The following is a 17,751-nucleotide window of genomic DNA, read 5'->3' on the forward strand; positions in this document are numbered from 1 at the left end:
AAGCACCGGGGCGTGTGTGTTCCCGCTTCCTCGGACGCGAGCTCTGTAGCAGTAGTGGGGGACGGCTTTGTTTCGTTCATCGCTGCTGTTTCTCGCTGCCTCTCTTGACGAGGCACGGCCCTCGCAGGGTGCGCCCGCGCTGCCCTCTGAGTGGTGCTGTTGGTACCTGCGGCCGGGCCCGCCGTCGTCGGCGCGGGGACGGCCTGCCCGAGGCTGCCGGGAGGAGGGCGGCCTGGCCGGCGCGGCCTTTCCCGTCGTGCCCCGGGCTCCTCGGAAGCAGCCTCCCGCTCCTTCAGGCGTCGGACTCCTGAGTTCCAAATCTGCCCGGCGGTTTCCCCCTCACGCTGAATCCAAGGGAGCCGCTACTCGTTTTTGAAGTTCCTATGCAGCCCTCTCCCGACATTTTCGAGAATCTTGCCGGACTGGGGATGGATTTGGAGCCTCCGTCTTTGCCCCACTGTTCGAAAACCGGAATCCAGGCCCGGTCTCCTGGCCTGTGTTCTGTCATGGGATTTCTCCAGAGCACGGACTGACTTAACACTTCCATTACTGGGAATGTAGTGGTTGCTGCGTCAGGACTCTTGAAATGATTTTTTTATTTGGAACGATATAATATTTGGAATTTTCTTAAAGGAAAAAATATATATTGCTTAATTATATTGCTTGGAATATATTATTGCAAGGAAGAAGAAAATAAGACCCTTTCTTTCCCCCACCTCCAAACCTTCTCCGCCCACCTGTCTTTCCCATCGGCATTAATGGCGGCTCCATTTACTCAGGCCAGAACCAGAAGAGCCAGCTTCACTCCCTCACCGCCTCTACACAATCTGACTAGAAATCCTGCTGACCCTACCTTCAGTCTGCGTCTAGGATGCAACGCCTCAACATGTCCACACCCCCCTTCATCCCTCACCTGAACACCTAGGTCTCCCTGCCCTCCCTACTCTCCCAGTCGCTGGGTTTCCATACAGCAGCCACAGGGATCCTGTCGTTTCTGTGCTCCAAACTGCACAGCGGCTCCTCAGTTTACTTGAACTAAAACGCCAAAGTCCTTACAGTGGCCGCAGAGCCGCACAACCCACTGGCCTGCCTAGCTATTTGACCTGCCCTCCCCTTCCTCTGTTGGCTGCATTGGCCTCTGCGCCGGCTGTTGTCTACTTGTAAAACTCCCCTTCCAGGCATTTCCAGGACTGAACCCTTCAGCTCTTTCAAGTCTTTCCTCCCATGTCACCTCAGTGAGGCCTTTCCTGACCAACCTATTTAAACCTGCCCCTGACCCAGAGCACTGCTAGTCTGCCTTGGCCTGCACCATCTCCTAAAATACTCGCTGTGTTTACCATGTATTGTCTATCTCCCACTACTAGAATTCAAGTTCCCTGAGTGGAGGCACATTTGATTTTTGATTGCCTGCCATATCCCGGTGGCTGCAACAGTTGCCTGGCCCATAGTAGCAGCTCAGCACACATTTGTGGAATAAATGAACCAATGAATGAACTTGAAAAGCTACTTTCATCGTAGAGTATTCCTCTTCAGGCTTCTCTCACATGGAAATATATGAACATAGTTATAAGCACATATACGTATTTTGCATTATGATTTCCAATCATACCATAGAGACTTTACATATTTCTAAGTATTTTCATAATTATAACCATTTTTACTTAAGTGACCTTCGATTTTTCGTGCTTGTTATAACAAGTCATACAGAGTTGTGTAAAGAAAAATTTGTCTCCTGTCCCCCTCTCATCCCACCCTGCTGAAAGGAACCACTTTTAAACTAGTGGATATCTTTCCAAATATTTTTTATACACACGCACACACACATACACAGGCGCGCGCACACACACACACACACACAACAGGTACAAATTTCACAGTTCAAAGACAGGTATTCCTGAATTGTAACTTTATTTTCCATAATTCGAGTCAATTTGTATTTTAGGTCTTTCCTCCCATAGTAGAAAAGTGAAATCTAGTTTATTTAAGGTAAATGTTACTATGTAATGATGTTTATTTATTTATTTATTTATTTATTTATTTATTTTATTTTTTTTTTTTGAGACGGAGTCTCGCTCTGTCGCCCAGGCTGGAGTGCGGTGGCGCAATCTCGGCTCACTGCAAGCTCCGCCTCCCGGGTTCACGCCATTCTCCTGCCTCAGCCTCTCCGAGTAGCTGGGGCTACAGGCGCCCGCCACCACGCCCGGCTAATTTTTTGTATTTTTAGTAGAGACGGGGTTTCACCGTGGTCTCGATCTCCTGACCTCGTGATCCGCCCGCCTCGGCCTCCCAAAGTGCTGGGATTACAAGCGTGAGCCACCACGCCCGGCCATGATGTTTATTTATTAATGAGCAGTTACAATTTAATTTCAGTTGCTTCAGAATTTACTAATGCCCTTCTCTCCTTTTCACCATATAATTGCCAGTTTAAAAAAAATTATTATTAAAAAATGTGCAATAATTACAGGAAAATATAAATGATAAATAAAATAAAAAAGCAAAAACCACCTGTAAAACCAGCAGCTAGAAATAAGCCTACGAAAAATATACTTCTATGGCATTTTTAATGACCAAGTGGCATACTATTATACAAATGTACCATAATTATCTCCCTTATTTTTGTACATTTGGGTTGTTTTCAACTTTTCACTTTTCCAAAATTACTTGTAGCTAAATCTGTGTGCACGTCATTTTTTTTTTTTTTTTTTAGGATAAAGTCTGGGAACTCGTGTCGAAAGGTGTGCTCACTGTTGAAGGCATTTGATTAATATGAAAGACATATAGAAACATGGCACAGCTTTGAAACCAACTTTTCTCCACACCCTGCACTGTCACGCCATTTTTTGTCCTTTGTTAATATGATAGAACAATGATTTTGCATTGTTGTTTTAAGTTTTATTCCACTAGTTGCTAGTAATGTTGAACCTGTTTTTATGCATCACTTTTGCAGATTGCTACGCATATCTTTTGCCCGCTTGGATTCATCTTTGTCTTACTCATTTGCAAGAACTCTTTATAGAATATCAGCCCTTTGTTACCTATGTTACAGCCATTTTCCCAGTTTGTCATTTGCTTTTTAAGTCTGTTTATGTGCTCTTTTGACATTGCAGTAGTCACCGCTAGCTGGGCCAAAAGTCTGGTCTTGCTGTACATACTCTGCCTTCAGAGTAAACACTTAGGAGTAAGCTAGAGATTTTTGTTATCAGTTACTCCACCTGGAGGACCAGCAGGTAGAGTCTGCATGGGCAGAGTCTCTCGGACTGTCATTTGGTTTGGGGTGGCCAAGAGGGACTGAACATCTGGAGAATATGGTTGTCAGGCTCTTTACACAGGTGGACCCCTCTTTCCTATGGAAGCCTCGCATCTCCATCAGAAGCAGCAGTAAAATGTCCTCCGCTCTCTTCTGCCTTTCAAGTCTGACTCAAGGGCACCTGAGTGGGTGAACCAAGGGAGTTCGATATGTAACCTATTCAACTAGAAAGAAGGTAGCCAGACTCGTGTATCAGGGCTTCCCATCCTGGCTGTTGAATTATCTATTCTGGCAGCTGTTCCAGTCAATACAGCTGATAGTAAATTTTAATAACTGGCAGTAAAAGTCTTCCCCAGTAACCCTGATTTTCAATGTTTTGTTGGCCATTTTCACACATTTTTTCAGGTGTATATTTTTTCACACTATTTGTTCAGATGATCATTGTAATTCATTTCAGAAACTAGATATCTCTTATAATTTCCTGGGCTTCTCCTTACCCTGGCGAGTATTCTTTGTACCGATTTTAGTCTGAAGTCTGGTAGGTACAAAAGTTAGTTTGTGTATTTGCTGTTTGTTAGGTGCCCTTCATCCTGGTATTTCAAATTCTGGCCCATAAAGAAACAACCACACTCACATGTTCCCTCAATCTTATTGTGCCTCTTGGCAGCTTCTGACATTGTCAACCGCTCCCTTCTTCTGACACGCTTCTCCTGACTCCCACACCAGCATGCTGTCCTGGGTTCCCCCTCCTCTGGCTGCTCCTCCTCAGCATCCTAGCAGGCTTCTCCCTTTTCTCCTTTTACCTGGTACTTGCTGTACAAATGCGGAGTTCCTAGGGCTCTTTCCCGGGCCCTTGTGTCTTCTCATTTTACGCTTTCTTTTGAGATGATCCCACAGAAGTCACATGGCTTCCAGTATCCACTCCATGTCAAAGATACTTAGTCTGTTTCTATTGCTTATAACAGAATATCTGAAACTGGGGTCGGGTGCAGTGGCTCACGCTTGTAATCTCAGCACTTTGGGAGGCTGACGCGGGTGGGTCATGAGGTCAGGAGTTGAAGACCAACTTGACCAAGATGGTGAAACCCCGTCTCTACTAAAAATATAAAAATTAGCCAGGCGTGGTGGCAGGTGCCTGTAATCCCAGCTACTCTGGAGGCCGAGGCAGGAGAATCGCTTGAACCCAGGTGGTGGCAGTTGCAGTGAGCTGAGATCGCGCCACTGCACTCCAGCCTAGGCAACAGAGTGAGACTCCGTCTCAAAAAATTAAAAAAAATTTAAAAATTAAAAACAAGGAATATGTGAAACTGGGTAATTTATGAGGAAAGGGAATTTATTTCTTACAGCTCTGGAGGCTGAGAAGACCAAAGTTGAGGGGCTGCATTTGGTGAGAGCCCTCTTGATGGTGGGAACTCTCTGCAGAGTCCTGAGGGGTTCAGGGCATGACATGGCAAGGGGGCTGAGCTCTGCAGAGTCCTGAGGGGTTCAGGGCATGACATGGCAAGGGGGCTGAGCGTGCTAAGGTGCTAGCGCAGGTCTCTCTTCCTCTCTTATAAAGCCGCCAGTTCTCCCATGATGAATCCATTCATTAGTGGGAAAAGAGCCTTCATGATCCAATCACCTCTTAAAGGCCCCACCTCTCCATGCTGCCACTTTGGGGATTAAGTTTCAACATAAGTTTTGGAGGGAACATTGGAACCATAGCAACACCCAGATATGCATGCTCAAGCCCCTTCTCTGTGCCCCAGGCCCACATGTCTAATTCCCTGCTTGCCCTCCCAGCTCAGTCCCCTCACAGGTACCTCTGACTCATGTGTCCGAAGTGAAGTTTGCAGTGCTGCCCCCAGCTCCTCTCTCAGCAGTCCCGTTCTCAGGAAATGGCAGCCAGAAGTCTTCCACAACATTCCCACATCCAGTCAAAAGCCCTCAGAAGCTTGTCTCCCGGTTACTGCGTGGCTCTCTTCCTCTACCCTCTCCTCTGACCTGGCCCATACCCTCCTGAAACTCCTTCCTCGTTTACGTCTCTTTTCATGTGTGATTCATTAGATCCACTAAGATCCACCCCTAGAAGGAGAGGGTGGACTTTCCTGGAGCACTGAAGACAAATTTCCCTCTTCCCCTTTTTCATGTTCTCTGTGACTTTTTAAATTTAAAAAAAAAAAAAAAAAGTCTTTTTTGTTTTGGCCCTGAGTTGCACTGCAAATACAGGACTGAAGATGACGTGACAAGCCCAGACATTGCCATGGTTAAGGCGTAGAGCTGAAGACTTTTTATGTGTCATAAGGAATTCTAGCAAAACCCAGAATATTCAGCAGGACCTTGGAATGGGGTTGGGGTGGAGGACACAGAAATTTCAGTTTCGTTCAATCGTGGGGTAACAGTTACCTAAGTCCCCTAAAAAATCACAGCACCTTCTAGCCTCATTTCACAATGAAAGATGTCTGGTCTTGCCTTCTTTACTCCTTGTATGGTTATCTTAATTGTGTTTATCTTGGAGCCGGGTGCGGTGGCTCACGCCTGTAATCCCAGCACTTTGGGAGGCCGAGGCGATGGATCACCTGAGGTCAGGAGTTTGAGACCAGCCTGGCCAACATGGTAAAACCCCATCTCTACTAAAAATACAAAAATTAGCTGGGCGCGGTGGCGCATACCTGTCATCCCAGCTACTAGGGAGGCTGAGGCAGGAGAATCGCTTGAACCCGGGAGGTGGAGGTTGCAGTGAGTTGAGTACGTGCCACTGCACTCCAGCCTGGGTGACAGCAAGACACCATCTCAAAAATAAATACATAAAAAATATTTTGAACATTTCTCCACAATTAGATTATGAGCTTCTTAAGGACAAACATTCTGTTTACCTTAAAATAATCATATATTTCTGTATTAGTTCAATTCAATGAATATTTATGTGTGGGCTCAGATCCTGGCTCCTCTCATTTCCGCAGACTCCGGGGATCCGGTTTCCTCTTCATAAAGCGAGGATAATGAAACCTGTCCTTCACCCCTGGCAAGGCACTCGTGAGGGTCAGGTGAAACCAAGTGTGTGGGAACCCTTTTTTTATTTTTTTTTTTTTATTTTTTTATTTTTTTATTTTTTTTTTTTGAGACGGAGTCTCGCTCTGTCGCCCAGGCTGGAGTGCAATGGCGCAATCTCGGCTCACTGCAAGCTCCGCCTCCCGGGTTCACGCCATTCTCCTGCCTCAGCCTCTCCGAGTAGCTGGGACTACAGGCGCCCACCACCACGCCCGGCTAATTTTTTTTTTTTTTGTATTTTTAGTAGAGACGGGGTTTCACCGTGGTCTCGATCTCCTGACCTCGTGATCCGCCCGCCTCGGCCTCCCAAAGTGCTGGGATTACAAGCGTGAGCCACCGCGCCCGGCCTCAAGACTGTTTAGCGCCCCAGCAAGCACTCATTAGGTAGCATTCAAGGCAAGTTTTTTAAAAAAAAGGGGGGGCCACGGGCTTCTGGGGGTTAATAATTTAGTACTGTGCATGCCACCGCCCAGTTGTCGCTGGTTTGTGGCAATCACAGCTGTGTTGTGTCACACCACTGATTAATTCCTAGGAACTGCTAAGGGCTGACCTTTTCAGATGACTGACCTGCCTAAATAAATCAAACCCATTTGAGGTCATGTCTGTGGGCACAGCAAGCTGACTTGCTTGCAGTCTGCCATGCCTTGTCGAGTGGGTGAAAAACAACTGGAATTTCAGTGAGGAACTGGATGTAATATACGAAATGGCTCAGATCTACTCAGCTGGAACCCAGGTGAGGAGAATATTCCGAGTAAAAAAATCATGATTTGTCACTTTCTGGGCTTTGGCACTATATAGAACACCACAGGCAGTTTGTTCCAGGGTGGAGGTCAGGGATGGCTGGCCTGAGGGACACAGAGACCCCAGACTCACCTCCCTCTCTCAGCCAGGGCGGCAGCTCTCCCTTCACTCCGATGTCCTCAGACTTTATTCCCAGCTCAAATGCCACTCTCCTCGAAACCGAAGTACGCTGTCAGGATGAGTTTTCATTGCCCTACATGGGCATTCACTGTGGCACAGCTGCCCCGGGCTTTCCTCCTTTTCCTATTTCTCAGTCCCACAGCAGTGTCTTGAGAGGACTCGGGTGGATGTGCAGCAGCTGCAGGAATGAAGTATACAGGAGCAGCCATGGAAGAAACTCAGGTTTCAGTGAAGCACTATGAGGAGGTCCTCCCAGGGAGGCTGTGGAATCAAAATGTTAAAAGGGATAGAAAAAAAGGGAGCTACAAGATGAAGATTTTGCCTACTACGTTTTGAGAAAATTTAAAAAGATAAGTGATACAGTGAATGAGGCAGGACTTTCGGCTAAAATCGGAGTAAAATTTGTAGATTCCAGTAAACCAAATCCCTAGAGAAGAGTCACAACCAAGACAATATTAGAAACTTGGTTGCAAATTGTACAAGTTTGAACTGAGAAGGCCAAGTTTGTGGGTTAATGGAAAATAGAAAAATAGGCATCCCAAGAAGGATACATTGTTTTCCCGTTAAAGAAGCAAGGAAGTACACTTTGATAAGTAAGTATGGGAAAGAATGAGGTTAGGGCTACACAGAGATGCCATGGTACACTAGTTATCTGCCTTGGGTTCAAATGCCAACTGTACCACAATGCTGTGTGCCCATGGGCAAATTCTTAACCTCTCTGTGCCTGTTTCCCCACCCGCCACATGGAAGATTTATAATGGCCACCTCATGGTTTTATGAAAGTTGGAAGAGTTGTCAGCAATGGTATCTGGCATATAGTATTGTTATTATATTATTTTATTATATAACATAATTTATATTATTATTTTATTATATATTATACTTATATATTATATTATATATAATTATATGTTATATTATATATTATATAATTATATTTTGTATTATAGTTATATTTTATATTATATATTATAATTATATATTATATTATATAATATATAATTATATATTATATATTATAATAAAATAATAATATAAATAATATGTTATATATTTATTATAATATAAAATATGTTATATATAAAAAATAATAAAATTTGAAATATCTAGTGTCATTTATTTGGAATAAAAGAGGGAACTTTATGGATAACCTGATCAAATCCTCTGTGATTCCACAGATGAGGAAACACAGTGTCATTATATGATTTTGTTAATCATTCCAGACTGATTTTATTCTTTGGGTCACCCTTAAATGGCTTTCATTTACTTAAATCGTGTCTTCCAGTATGAGTCTTGAATGCAAGAACTTGTGTCTTAACTGTGTGCTCCTAACAGTGTTAGGCACACATAGCAGAACTTAAATACTGGTTAGATTTTTTTAAATACAAAATTTCAAATTTACCCCAGTGGCAACCATTTCCACATTAACAATGATTAGGGGTTTTTTGTTGTTTTTTAAATTTTATTTTTATTTATTTATTTATTTATTTATTTATTTATTTATTTATTTATTTATTTTGAGACGGAGTCTCGCTCTGTCGCCCAGGCTGGAGTGCAGTGGCGCGATCTCGGCTCACTGCAAGCTCCTCCTCCCGGGTTCACGCCATTCTCCTGCCTCAGCCTGTAGCTGGGACTACAGGCGCCCGCCAGCGCGCCCAGCTAATTTTTTGTATTTTTAGTAGAGACGGGGTTTCACCATGTTTGTCAGGATTGTCTCGATCTCCTGACCTCGTGATCCGCCCACCTCAGCCTCCCACAGTGCTGGGTTACAGGCGTGAGCCACCGTGCCCGGCCTTGTTTTTTTTAAATACTAGTTTGATTTGATTTTTTTAAAACTGTAATGCCAATTTAAAAGACCCAGATGGCCCTGGCAGAAGAGTCTGGATGAGTGAGTGTTAACAAAGGGTGATAAGGCCTCAGAAGGAATTGTGGCCAGGCAGAGAGAGAAGAGAACCAGTGAAGAAAGACTCGGTTCTTTGGAAGGAGGCCCTGCAAGGCCCTGGAGCCCAGCCCAGGGTCCTGGCTGCCAAAGACTTGGAGAAGTCTTGTCCAGGAGGTGACGTTCATCCCTGCCTCTAGCCAAAGGTTAAAGGAACAGCCTGAACAGGAGGAAGGCAGGGAAGAGTGCAGCACTTCACGATAACATCGGTGGGTGTGTGAGCAATTTCACACAATAACTGACTTTCTGTTGAGGGATGGGGTGTAGGGTGGGAAAAAGAAGAATAACAGGAAAAACCAAGCCCAAAGGTCCTGATTCTGAGGGGATGGACAGACCTGGCCTATGTGGGGCAGAGAGTGGGCTTTGACGGAAAGGCAAGAGTCTGGTAGGCGGGTGGGGTAGGGTGGGGATCAGAGTGTATTGCCTGAATTTAGTCTCATAAAACTTGTGTATGTGTGTGTGTGTACACTGGCTGATGGTCCTTCTAAACTGTAGTCACAGTCCAGAATGCCTGAAGCACCTGATATGATAATGAAACTTGCAGGGTGTTCTTTGTGAAAACGATGTTGGGTCAACAGCCAGGTGTTAGTTTCACACTCACAAGTGAGGGAAAATCACCCTTCTGGAACCCCCCTACTTTGTCATTGAGTCTACAGTCCCAGCATACAGACGGCAATGCTCCGTTTAATTTGGGGTTCCCAGTTTTAGTTGGTTGTAACCACTTTCTAAGAGCCTACATTGGACACATTGTTGCCTGGAGTCTTAGGCAATAAGTGATAATGTGGGGCAAGAGGCACTGTCCAAATGGCCATGTGGTTTTTTAATTTCTTCCTTTAAAGGGAAGACTTTGAAATCCTTGGGGATTACTTGACATAAGTCCTCAGAACCACCCCAAATGGTTTTGAAAGATTTATAACTTCTCTCATGTGCTGAGTGTATGATGCTCTTACTTAGGAAGAGGGAGAAAAAATGTTTACAGTTTCACTTTGAGCTTTAAAAAATTCCTATAACAATTAGCTCTTGATTCAGAAATTATAAATAAAACTGTTTCATTGTCCAATTTACTGAAACGTTGTGTCCTGTAATGTTTTAGTCTTTATTGGTCCAGGGATTTAATTTTAATCTTGCACTTTTTTGTAGAAAACAGCTTATGAATCTTAACTCTAAATATTTATTGTTCTGTACCAATTGTACTGATCTCTTATGTTGGAGATTTGCATTCATGCGTGGATGAGATGGATTTGCCATTCTTTATTAGTGGACAGTAATGACTGACCATAGAATTGGGTATAAGCACAGGCTTTAAAGCCAGAGAAACCTACATTTGAAATGAACTCTGTTATACAGGAACACTATGACTTTGAAAGGCATATAAACACTTGGAGCCTCAATGTCCTTAGCTGTAAAATGGGAACAATAAGATTACCTAATTTACAGAGCTGTGGTGAGGCTTATATAAAGCCTTGTGTGGCTGAGATAGTGCTAGTAGTATCCACCAAATCCCATCTCAGTTTCCTCTTCATGAACATAACACCACATTTTCCACCAGTTTGAGTCTATATGATGGCTCTAGCCAATAAGCCACCATATAGATACATGTTGTAGGTGATGCAATTACAGGATAAAGGAGGGTTGTCCAATCCACAAAGGACTTCATGTGAGCGAGCGATCAGCCTCTATTTGTAAAGCCACTGAGTCTGAGGTTTTTGTTTTTGTTTTTTGTGCTACAGGAGCATTGTCTAGCCTGCCCTAATACATTTGACATACGATAAACAATTGATAAATTTTGGTATTTAAAGCCGGGCGCAGTGGCTTGTGCCTGTAATCCCAGCACTTTGGGAGGCCAAGGCGGGCAGATCACCTGAGGTTGGTGTTCGAGACCAGCCCGACCAACATGGTGAAACCCCATCTCTACTAAAAATACAAAAAATGAGTCAGGCATGGTGGTGGGCACCTGTAATCCCAGCTACTCGGGAAGCTGAGGCAGGAGAATTGCTTGAACCCAGGAGGTGGAGGTTGTAGTGAACCGAGATCGTGCCACTGCACTCCAACCTGGGCAACACAGCAAGACTCCATCTAAAAAAAAATTGGTATTTAAGGTGTCTGTGAACCAATGTGGAATGATGCCTTGAACATACATTATTAAGAGAGAGAAGCAAGACAGAACAGAGTATATAGTGCGCCACACTTTGTGTAAGAAAGAAGGATAAATTAAAATGTATGTATGTACTTGCTCATGTTTGCAAAAAGAAACACAGGAGAGGAAAAACCAGAAACTAATCAACTTGACCTATCCTTGTAGGGAGACTGGGGCAGGGTGGCCGGGATGTGCATGGGAGTGAGACTTCTCTGATCAAACGTTTTTACACAATGTTGATTTTTGAACCATTTATTCCCTATATATTCAGAAATAAAAGTAATTTATAAAGGAAAATGACCAACTCTATATAAAATTGATCCAAACCAACAATAAATGAAAAGGTTAATTTGGGTAACTTGAACATATTACTCTGATTATATCTATATATCAATATTATTAGGAACTGGGAATTTTTCAGTATAAGGGGAAAAAGATAAAATATTAAAAAAATTTAAACACTGTTAGGTTAAATTTCAATAGCAATACAAACTCATACTATTTCATTATCTATGTATTTTTATTATATATATATTCATTACATATGTAAATAAAGCATCCTAGTTGTGTTCTGAAAAAGCAAACAATGACACCCTAGTGGTAACGAACATGACTAACCCTCATATCTTGCATCTCCTGCTATAATAAATGGTACAGGCAAGAATAATCAATGGATACTGAAACCATTACATAAACGTGGCAGGGCAATAGACTATTCCTACAGGGGCAAAGCACACCCCGCAAATCATTCAGTAATTTAAAAGGGAAAAAAATGTTGGATCCAATTTATACCCACCCAGCACATCCATTTGACCCTGCCTGTCCCTGGGGACCCACTTGCCCTGATCCTAGGTAAACAGCTCCAGTGATGGCCGCAAAGTTCTAGCTTCTACCTTGTCACCATACCTCCTATAATGACAGGCACCGCTGTCTTTGGCAAGGCCATGTCATTACACCTGCCAGGGCGCGAGCTGCAGCAACTCCTGTGCCCAGGTCCAGCAGGAGCCCTGGGCGAACTGGCTTTCCCAGTGGCTGTGTGGAGGCACCTAGTAACACAGTCCTGAAGTACAAGTGCTTTAACACCACATGAGCTTCGTCTTGTAGGACTCCTCTGAGATGCAACGGAGCTACACAGCACCTCCAAAGATGTCTCACATAGCCAAGCAGCCACCTGTGCTGTTTATCAAGCAGTGGCCAGTTCAGCAGTGGACCATCTTGTATTTTTCCCCCTCAATTCATTTTTCTGCTCTTTCTTTCATAGCATTGCACCCCCACCCCGCAAAGCAACAGCATGTAAGCTTTGCCTCAGTTGATGTTCCCAGGCAAAGGTACCTTCTCATGGACATGTAATAATTACTTTCTCAACAGGCCATCCCCTGAGCATCACTGGTGTGCAAAAACCCCATGTGAGGACCTCCTCATGGAATACCTGTAAAGTATTCTTTATAGCCAAATAAATAAATAAAAGAAAAAAGTTTATTCAAACCTAAAAGCTAACTTCCATTATAAGGGCTTAAAAGTTAAAGGGCACCATCAGGGAACAATCGGGAGGGATGCGTGACCTTCTTTGAGATTCCTCACGTCAATGTCATAAATCAAAACCAAACAGAAGTTAAGGTGGGAGATGGTCCAGATTAGCCTCCAGATGGAATTCATAGGCCTTGATTAGATCTCGGGGGAAACTGCATACAAACCTTTAAGGGACAATTGCAAAACTTTTAAAATGACTTGGATATTAGTTGTGATTGTAGAATCACTGTTAAGTTTCCTAGGTGTGATAGTGGTATTGTGGTTATACAGGAGATTTTCTTTATTCTTAGGAGATTCATATTGAAGCACTTACGGATCATGATGTCATACTGACAACTTATTTTCAAAAATGGTGTGTGTCATGTGTTTGTGGGGAGACAGAGAGAGGAGAAAAACCAAATATGGTAAAACGTTAACAACCATTGAATCTAGATGAAAAGCATTTTTCAGTGTTGAAAATTTTCATAATAGAAGGTAGACAGATATCAGTAAAAACCAGATAAAATTTAGGATACATATGTATTTGAAGAGCTTTTTAAAGGCATGTTTTCTTTTCCTCAACTAGTTTCAAATAAGCAGCCAATACTTTATCAGGAACTAATTCATCCACCTCAGAATGGATATTCACACCCAAATTGCTGTGCTTTCAAAAGCTTTTTAACCTCTTGTTTGTTGCTAGCACTTTCCCAGTGGAAAGAATTTGATGTCATTTCTGCACACCCAAATTCCTGTTGGCAGGATAATCAGCAAGTAATACAGAGAGCTGCTTCCTTCAACAGCTGCATTCAGCATAAAACCGAGGGCCGATTATGTGGAGAAATATCCTTCAGAAGTAAGGCATCAGGTAAAGGCATCAGTGATCTTTTCCATGCATTCCAAATACTGTATTGGATCAAATTGGAGCAGCATCATTCTCCACAGCTGTATTGGCAACAGACAGACACAAATGAACTATTTAATATGGCAAAATGCACAGCTATTTCAGGCTTCTATTATTAGCACCAGTTCTCGACTCACTGGGAAAACTCTTCTTCAACTTGTTAATGCGACGGTTTTATTTGTTTGGACACAGCTTTCTATTATCATTCTTCCCACCCCAAACTTCCCTTTATCCCCAAGATGCCTCCAGACAGAGGTGTTTCCAGCTGGCCCCAGTTCAGCTGATCTCCAGTCCGTCTGCCCATGTGAGTCCCAGGAAAGCATGCTGTCCAGCTAAGCCGCCTGGGCTTTGCTCTGGACTCCTAAGGAGTCCCTACTGGCCAGGTCTTCCCTGCTCCATCCAGAGAAGGGCCCCTCTCATACTGCAGAATGCTCGAAGTCCACAAATGTTCATTCTTCCCTTCGTTACTGGTAGAACTAACTCAGTTAAGGCTGAGCTCATGGTAGGCAACTTCAAACTCTCAGTGGCTTGTCAAAAAAGTCATTTATTTTTCTTGCAGGCCGGTGGAGGCCGCTCTGCTTCAAGCTATGAGCTGAGTCAGGGCTGCTTCACTTGTCTCCCATCCTCTGGACCAGTGATCACCTGGGGTGGCAACAGGGCCAGAGGACGAGCAGAGACACAAGAGGCCTCATAAGGCCTCAGCTCAGAACTAACAAACTCGCTTCTGCCCACATGCCATTGGCCAAAGCCCTGCATGAGTTGTGGAAAAGCAGTCTCCACTTTGGTGAACATTACTAAGAGAAAAGAGGGAAGGAAGAATTGCAGGCAAGTAATACCATCTACCTCGGCCTCCTATGCAGCTTGGTGTGTACCTGCACCTAAGTTCTGGCCTGTAGGATATGAGGGGAAGTGAGGTGTGCAAGTCCAGGCTCTGCCACTGTAAAGACTGGGCCCTGCCTTTCCCCTGTCCATCTGCTGGGGACATGGTAGGACTGCAGCAGTTGCCTGGCCCAGAGATAGATGGCACAGCTATCCTGCTGGTCCTACCTCTAGACCGCCACATGTACCTCACTTATACTGCTTGGGTATTGCATCTTAAAACCCCAACTAGCACACCATTCATTCATTCATTCATTCCCCCATTCAACAAATATGTACTGAGCGTCTGTGCCAGGCATTGCACCAGGTTTTGGAGAGATGACAGTGAACAAAAACAAACTTGGCTGTTCTGTATCTTGGCTGTGGCAGTGGTTACACAGCCTACACATGTGATAAAACTGCGTAAAACTAAATACACACACAGACAGGAATGCCAGTCAAACTGGGAATTAAAGAATCAAAAAGTCACTGGTGACTCAACATGGCAGCAGTCCAGCTCAGCCATACAGATGACAGCAGTGTGCTGAAGTATGGCAAAGCAATGATTTAAAAGGAATTGAGGCAGAGCTGCCAGGCAGGCATGCTCACCTTGGACTTTGAAGCAAGACAGACATAAAGGTCTTTGTTTTTTAAGTAGAGTGTCCATATAATTTATCATCCAAACTGAGACACCTGTGAAAATAATTACACTGGAACAACTTGTGTGACTGATCAGCTGGTCACTCCATCTTTAAGTCATTGTCTTGTTGAGTCTGTTATCAGAGCCCATGGAGTGCCATGCATGGACAGCTTATTTAGGCACAACACAGAAAAATTAAAAGGAAGGAGGAGCAAGGAAGAGTGGAAAGGATAAAGAAATGGTGAGCATTGGCAGGAAACAATGCAAGGAGAAAAGCGAACAGGAATTGGATTTTCTACTAATTCGCTGTGTGTTCCTGTGTCAGTTTATAAATTAGTGTCTATATTTATGACCGATTGGAAGAACCAACTTTTTAGATCCTCTCATCCAACAAAGCTGCAGATTTCTTTATTGAGATGGAGTTGAGAAAGCTTTAAAACAGGCCAAAGTAACATGAGGACATGTGTCATGAGAAGAGAAATGGCCTTCCATAATTGAGTGCTGGGGAAGGCTTGGTGTAGGTAATGTAGAGGTTCTCAAACTGTGGAGAAGCTCAAAATGTGTTCCTTTGAGCCTTGCTCTTCTAGTTAGGCCACTGGCTAAGCCACTGTACAAAAAGACACCAAACACACTGGCTTCAACAAGACAAGCCTCTGTTTCTCTTTCGGGTGACAGGAGAAGCAGAGGACTAAGCTTTCTTTTCCAAGTCATCACCTGAAAGTTGCCCCTTCACTTCTGCTCACATCCAATTGGCCAGAGACTTGAAAGGAAGCTGGGGACGTGCCCTGCCAAACCTCTGGTGGTAAGGCTTCGATTACTAAATGGAAGAAAGGGACACAGGGTGTTTTGGAGTTGACACCTAGCTCTTTGGAGGTGACTCACATCACTCAGGAGAGTCTGTAAGGCCCAGTGGGCAACACCCCAATCCTCCAGTCTCTACCCGAGAAGCTCCACCTTCATCTATTTGAGGGCTCTATGTTGTGGGAAGTCAGGGACCCCGAATGGAGGGACTGGCTAGAGCTGCAGCAGAAGAACATAAATTGTGAAGATTTTAATATGGACATTTATCAGTTCCCAAATAATGCTTTTATAATTTCTTATGCCTGTCTTTAATCTCTTAATCCTGTTATCTTTGTAAGCTGAGCATGTATGTGTCACCTCAGGACCACTATGATAATTGTGTTAACTGTACAAATTGATCATAAAACGTGTGTTTGAACAATATGAAATTGCACCTTGAAAAAGAACAGAATAACAGCAATTTTTAGGGAACGAGGGAAGAAAACCATAAGGTCTGACTGCCTGTGGGGTCAGGCAAAAAGAGCCATATTTTTCTTCTTGCAGAGAGCCTATAAATGGACGTGCAAGTAGGGAAGATATCGCTGAATTCTTTTCCTAGCAAGGAATATTAATAATTAAGATCTTGGGAAAGGAATGCATTCCTGGGGAGAGGTCTATAAATGGCCGCTCTGGGAGTGTCTGTCCTATGCGGTAGCGATAAGGACTGAGCTACGTCCTGGTCTCCTGCAGTACCCTCAGGCTTACTAGGATTGGGAAACTCCATTGTGGTAAATTTTTGGTCAGACTGGTTCTCTGCTCTTGGACCCTGTTTTCTGTTAAGATGTTTATCAAGACAGTACGTGCACCACTGAACATAGACCCTTATCAGGAGTTCTGCCTTTTGCCCTTTGTCCTGTTTCCTCAGAAGCATGTGATCTTTGTTCTGCCTTTTGCCTTTTGAAGCATATGATCTTTGTGACCTACTCCCTGTTCATACACTCCCTCCCCTTTTGAAATCCCTAATAAAAACCTGCTGGTTTTAAGGCTCAGGTGGGCATCACAGTCCTACTGATATGTGATGTCACCCCTGGTGGCCCAGCTGTAAGATCCCTCTCTTTGTATTCTTTCTTTTTATTTCTCAGCCAGCCAACACTTACGGAAAATAGAAAGAACCTATGTTGAAATATTGGGGGTGGGTTCCCCCGATATCGGCCCCTATCAGATTCCCCCGATAGTTCTATCTAAATTTTTATCTGAAAAATAGTTTCTCTGCTTTAAAAAAGAAACTTTGAAGACCATTTTACAGAAGATTGGTTTGCCAAGGTGGAAAGAGAAGCTTATCAGTGATGTGACTTAGCCAAAAGCACTGGTTATACCTCTACACCTCAGAGCTGACACTGAAAGCCCCGGCCATAGTCTTTCTGCCCCATGGAAAGCCTGGGGTGGGGGTGGGTGATATTGTCAAGAGCCAGGACCCAGCTCCTCATACACACAGCTCATTTGCTCTCCCTCCCAACCCCCACCTTCATGCTTCTTCCACACACATACCAAAGAAAATAAGAATCTCAAGGTTGGAAAATCCCATTTTGCTTCAAGTGAAGTCACTGGGTTGTCCCCATGAAATGTCTCTACAATGGGTGTGCTAGACCTTTACTCTCTGTGGCACTGCCAAGACCCCCTCACCCTGCCAGAGCCCTCTGAATTGTACTCAGAATGGAGGGGCTGGAAGTGGGGCCAGTGGTCCTGGTATTCAGCCTCCCCTTCTGACACAAGAATTATCGTGGAACAA

Source organism: Hylobates moloch, unplaced genomic scaffold (assembly GCF_009828535.3).
Source record: "Hylobates moloch isolate HMO894 unplaced genomic scaffold, HMol_V3 SCAFFOLD_6, whole genome shotgun sequence".
NCBI lineage: Eukaryota > Metazoa > Chordata > Mammalia > Primates > Hylobatidae > Hylobates > Hylobates moloch.